This window comes from Bubalus bubalis, chromosome 8, assembly GCF_019923935.1.
Source record: "Bubalus bubalis isolate 160015118507 breed Murrah chromosome 8, NDDB_SH_1, whole genome shotgun sequence".
Lineage (NCBI taxonomy): Eukaryota > Metazoa > Chordata > Mammalia > Artiodactyla > Bovidae > Bubalus > Bubalus bubalis.
In genome coordinates, this window is record NC_059164.1 from 37,527,215 (window position 1) to 37,533,214 (window position 6,000).

A 6,000-nucleotide genomic window follows, 5' to 3' on the forward strand; every position below is an offset into this window, starting at 1 on the left:
CTTGGCCACACTCAACTGTAAAGGGATACAGAGAAAATGAATTCTTAGTTTTTTAACTTCTATAGCCAGCCTGTCCAATTTTACAGCCCTAAGCCACATGTGATTATTTAAATGTAAATTTAAATTAATTATTTTTATTGGACTATGGTTGATTTATAATGTTGTGTTTCAGATATAAAGTAAAACTATTCAGTCATATACAATTGAATCATATATATATATATATATATATATATATTCTTTTTCAAATCCTTTTCCCATTTGTGTTATTATAGAATATTAAGTAGAGTTTCCTGTGCTTTACAGAAAGTCCGTTTTGGTTATCTATTTTATATATAGTAGTGTGTATATGTTAATCCCAAACTCTTCAGATCTCTCTCTCCCCCCACCTTTCTTCTTAGGTAACCACAAGTATGTTTGCTAAGTCTGTGAGTCCATTTCTCTTTTGTGAGTAAGTTTATCTGAACCACTTTCTTAAGATTCTGCATATAAGTGGGTGTGATACGCTTTTTGTCTTTATCTTTCTGACTTACTTCACTTAGTATGATAATCTCTAGGACCAGTCTTATTGATGCAAATAGTTCAAAAATACAGTTCAGAATTTAGTTCCAAAGTCTCAGTAGGCAGATTTCAAGTGCTCAAAGCTATATGTGCATAGTGGCTCCCATAATCCTCTGTGCAGCAGACACAGGACATTTCATCATCACAGAACTTTCTGTTGGAAAGTGCTGCTCTATAGTATAGACATGCAGTGGGGAAGAAGTTTTGCTAAACTTCCACAGTGACAACAGTGTTTAACATAGGATCCGTGTGCAAGGGTTCTTTTAAAAGATTAATAATTACTTATCTATTTTTGTTGAAGCTCAAATATTGTTATCTCCTCACTAATTAACATATTTTATATTTAGAAGGGGGAAGGTAACAATGAATAAATTAAAAAGTGACTGTTGTCTGAATTTGTCTAAAATTCAGTGGAATCACCTACAAACTTTGATCCTGTACTGTGGCTTAAAAATTCAAGTAAAGGCATAGACTAAAGAAGACAGCAGCATCTCAGAGATTTAATGCCACTTTCTGTGCCAGCCATTCTATAAAATATTAATGAGGACATTTGTGGTAATAAATGTTAATACATTCTTTTGAACGAGTGAACAATGGCAGATAATTCTTTATAGTGGCATTCAGCAGTAGGAAGAGTTTATTAAAACAATATATTAATTTTTAGGAAGCTAAAAATAATGCTTAAATTCATATCCAAAGTTTTTAATAGTTTTCTCTTTTTTTTTAATTGGATGAAGGTAATATTTTGCAGCAAAAATTATTCAAAACCAAGAACCAAAATACTGGGTTCTTAAAGTACCTGACTTTTGCTGTCACTTCTTCATCACAGCATTGCTAGGCTCAGGAAAGAGTATCAAACATCTTATAAGCCTCCCGTATATGACTGATGCTAAGCCATCCCTAGTTACTTAATGGACAAGATTTAAAATATAGCATCACTCAATCATGGTGTTTAGAAACAATTCAAGAAACCTCTGATACACTAAAAGCCAACTCTAGTTTTATATATACCCAAAAAAATTCTCATTTGAGAAATAATGGTATGGATACTTTTCATCTCTCTTGATGTAACAATTGTGGTCTATGTGATGTTTATGTGATATTTCTTGGACCACTCAAGAATGAGAGCATGATTTTTAAATTTGTTTTTCACTGATCTGTGAATCATATAACTGTCGACATGTGTGTAACTGTCATGATTTCTCCAAACACTAAATTTGCCTTTTACAAGGCTGACAATTTTGTTTGATGTTTCTATTTATGGTCGTAGTAATGTAAAATTATCTTTTTGGAAATTAGGTAGTGAAAGTAGAGAAGCCCAGAGTAAGAGTGCAAATTCTATGCTAGTGATTTTCATTAAGTAGTAAAGCCATGCCAAGAATATTATAAATCCTCTGCTTTTATATGGCACAATTCATTTATTTAGCAACTATGTGTAAAGTACCTTCCTCAGGTGAATCTTTGTGCTGCATGTTTTGAGGGGCCAAAGAAGAGTTAAAAACACTAACATGAAGAGTCAGACACGACTGAGCAACTTCACTTTCACTTTTCACTTTCATGCATTGGAGAAGGAAATGGCAACCCACTCCAGTGTTCTTGCCTGGAGAATCCCAGGGACGGGGGAGCCTGGTGGACTGCAGTCTATGGGATCGCACAGAGTCAGACACGACTGAAGCGACTTAGCAGCAGCAGCAACAATTCAATAGTAGGCTTGACATCCCTACAAGAGTCTTTTTATTCTAGCAGCATACTGGAATCACCTGGGAAGCTGTGACGACCTGAATGTGTGTTTTCCTTCCAAATTCATATGTTGAAGCTCTATCTCCCAAATGTGATGGTATTCAGAGCTGAGTCTTTGCAAGGTAATTAGGGTTAGATGAAGTCCCACGGCAGGTCCCTCATAATTGGATAGCTGTGCTCATGAAAGGGCTTCCCTGGAGGCTCAGTGGTAAAGAGTCTACCTGCCAGTGCAGGAGACTCCATTGTTCTCCAGTATTCTTGCCCGAAAAATTCCATGGACAGAGGAGCCTGGTGGGCTACAGCCCATCGGATCGCAAAAGAGTCAGACGTGACTCAGGAACTGAGCACACGCGCAGGCACACCCTCATGAAAAGATACCTGAGCCCTTTCTCCCTACCTGCCATGTGCAGAGAGGGCACGTGTGCACAAAGCAAGATGGCAACGACTCACAAGTTGAGAAGTGAGGCCTCTGAAGGAAACTTGCCTTGCTAGCAGGTTTATCTGGTACTTCTCAACCTCCTGAATGGTAAGAAAGCTTTGTTGTTTAAGCTACTTTGACTGTGGTGTTTTGTGATAGCATCCTGAGATAATGAATGCAGATGCTAAGAGACATTTTAAAAGCCAAACAACAAAATCTCAGGCCCACTTCCACTTCAGGTACTCTAATTTAATTGATCTTGTTCTCAGGGCATTCGTATTTTTTAAAAGCTCTTCAGGTAAATTTACTCTATAGACATGTGTGAGAAACACTGTCCTGCAAGGAGTCTAGTGTTGCTGGTTTTTACCACTCGTGCACTCCTGAGGACTGTGACGCTGCCCACAGAGGCTTCTCTGTTACTCAGAGTAAGGCGATGATGGGTGTGTACAGCTTGCAGTTTCCTAGAGTAATGTGTCTTAATTCTTCTCTGTTCCCATTGGGAATCACTCTGTAAGATAAAGTATTAGGGCATATATCAACATGAATACGTTGTAGGTACAGGTATTTCCCCTCCCTTTTGAACTTCCTTTCCACCTCCCAGCCTATCCATGGCACAAACCAATATAATACTATAAAGCAATTATCCTCCAATTAAAAATAAATAAATTTAAACAAAAAAGAAGTATTAGAGCAGAATATATGGTCGTTGTTTTCATGAGGCTTTCTGAGAACAGCATTGTTACTTTGGTGCTCAGGTGATAACAGTTGGCTTAGTGTTTAATGAGAGGCGAACCTACCTTCTACATGAACTCCCTTTACTTCCCTTATGTTACGAGAATAGGAGAACTGAATATTTGAGAGAAGTATGGGACAGCAATGTTGGAAAAAAGTGAGAGTTCTCAAAAGGTGCTCTTTCTCGGCGTGTACATTATTTTCAATTTTGGGAAGTCTCGTGAATCATTGCAAAACTGTGCAGTTCATAGAATGGGAGGTCCTACTGTGCAGCTTGGTGTTAAAAGAGGAATTTGGGGCTATTTATGTGGCTAGATTTTTTTTCTGTTTATAGTGCTGTAAAGTCTGGGCATACAGATGTAGTCATTTGTATCTTTGTGTGAATTTAAGCTGATGTGCCATTAGTAATACCCATTATTTGGGAATTCAAGTTGAAGTTCCCGTTAAAGAAGTTTTAGTGTCGTACCAAAAAGCTGCATAAGAGAATGAGAATTTGCCATTATTTCACCTCCTTCATCCTTTTTCATTCTCTTAATTTGCCTGCTTCTGTCTCAGAACAGGAGAAAAGAAAATAGAAATTGTTTAAGTAATGAGAGCCGGCTTTCCTGGTGGCTCACATGGTTAAGAATCTTCCTGCAATGCGGGAGACCTAGGTTCGATCTGTGGGCCAGGAAGATCCCCTGGATAAGGAAATGGCAACACCATCCAATATTCTTGCCTGGAGAATTCCATGGACAGAGGGGTCTGGCTGAGGGTTACTGTCCTTGGGGTCCTTGGGACATGACTGAGAGACTAACACACACAAGTAATGAGAGTGGAAACTTCGATTTTGTCGTGGTGAAGAGAGTCTGATAGTGAGAAACTGGTAAACAAATTCTTTGGTTAAAAAGCAAAGTTTTCTCTTTTAGTCTTTGCTCAGGTCCATACATACATTTGAGTGACTGTTTCTGTTTGGTTTTGGTCAATCTAAGGAAAACAGACTGAGTCTCACATTTGGATTAAAGCCAAAATGAAACTGGAGTATATAAAGTGGAACTGAGGGATTCAGAAAGCACAGACATGAAATAAAATGCAGATGTTAAGTTCTGATAAATTTATTGAAATTTGCAATGAGAATTTCCTAGGGTATGGAATGTGTTTTTAAGACATCCTTATCTAGATTATATGAGTCATGTGAGTTATACGGTTTCCAGAGGAATATCCTAGTGGGAAAAAAAATAAGTAAGTCTTTTCTTTTTTTTTTTTAAGAATTGGAGTCCTGTTCTGCAAACAAAAATGCCCCTAAAACCCTTAATTGCTATTGAATAATATTGCTTCTTTTATTGCATGAACTCTGACCTCACGTTTGGTATTTTATACACACATGTTTGCTGCAGCTCCCTGTGAAATGTTTGGAATTCAGTTATTTAGGAGACTTTAGGAACCTGCTTAAATCCTTCAAGTCATAGAAGTACTAAAATGTGTTCTGCTTAGTTATGAGATGAACTATCTCCCCGAATCCCTCCTCTTCCTTGAAACAATCAACACGAAAGTCTGCAAGGCAACTTTGCAGCAGTGTTCTCAGAGAATATAGGTGGTGGTGGGTGGATCAGCTGCCACTGCAACCCATAACATTGATTAAAACTGCTAATTACTTGAAATCAGAAGCTCTCCAGGTAGGTCCTGCAGTCAGAGCTTCAACAAGCCTTGCAGGTGATTTGGATGCCAAGCTCCAACTAAGAAGCATTGCTTTAAAGTAACATCAGCTGTGGGAACGTGCAACAGTGGCTGCAGAAATGAAGTATTCACTGGACACCTACAAAATAGAGCAATGATAATAAGCCTGTGAAATCCTTACTTTGTGAAAAGCACTGGGCTTTATAAATGTTGTCCAGGGACAATGTAGCACAGTGATTAACAGCATAGACTCTGGAACCAGACTTTAAGGCTTGAATCCCCACCTTTACCATTTAAGAGCTCTAGGGCTGTAAATAAGTTCTTTAAATTCTGTGCCTTAATTTCTTCATCTGCAAAATACCTAACTCAAAGAATTGTCAAGTAGATTAATGTGTTAATATGTGTAAAGCATTTCAGACACACCTGGAAAACAGAGCTCTAAAAGTATTGACTATTATGTTTATGAATATATAGTGTATAATTTTATATTGTATTATTAAGATTTCTTACTCCAACTGTAAATTTTGTATTATCCCCCTTTTATACATGTGGACACTATATCTTCAAGAGTTTAAAAAACTTGATGAATTAGGATATTTTCAGTTATAAATGTCAGATCTAGTGCTTTTTTAAAAAATGGATTTTACTGACTTGCATAGCTGAAAGTTCTAGACATAGATCCAGGCAAGGTCTGTATTCATGGAGTTCAAATAATGGTGTTCAAATAATGGTGTCAAGACCTGTGTTATTTCTATATCATTACTTTGGGAGGACAGCTGTGTACCCTATCTCTGCCTCACCCTTTCTGCTAACTCCTAGCTGAAAAGAATGATCAAGTTGGTTCTTGTGACCCACAAGATGGAGGGTACCCTAGTGGCCTGGTCCATATCACA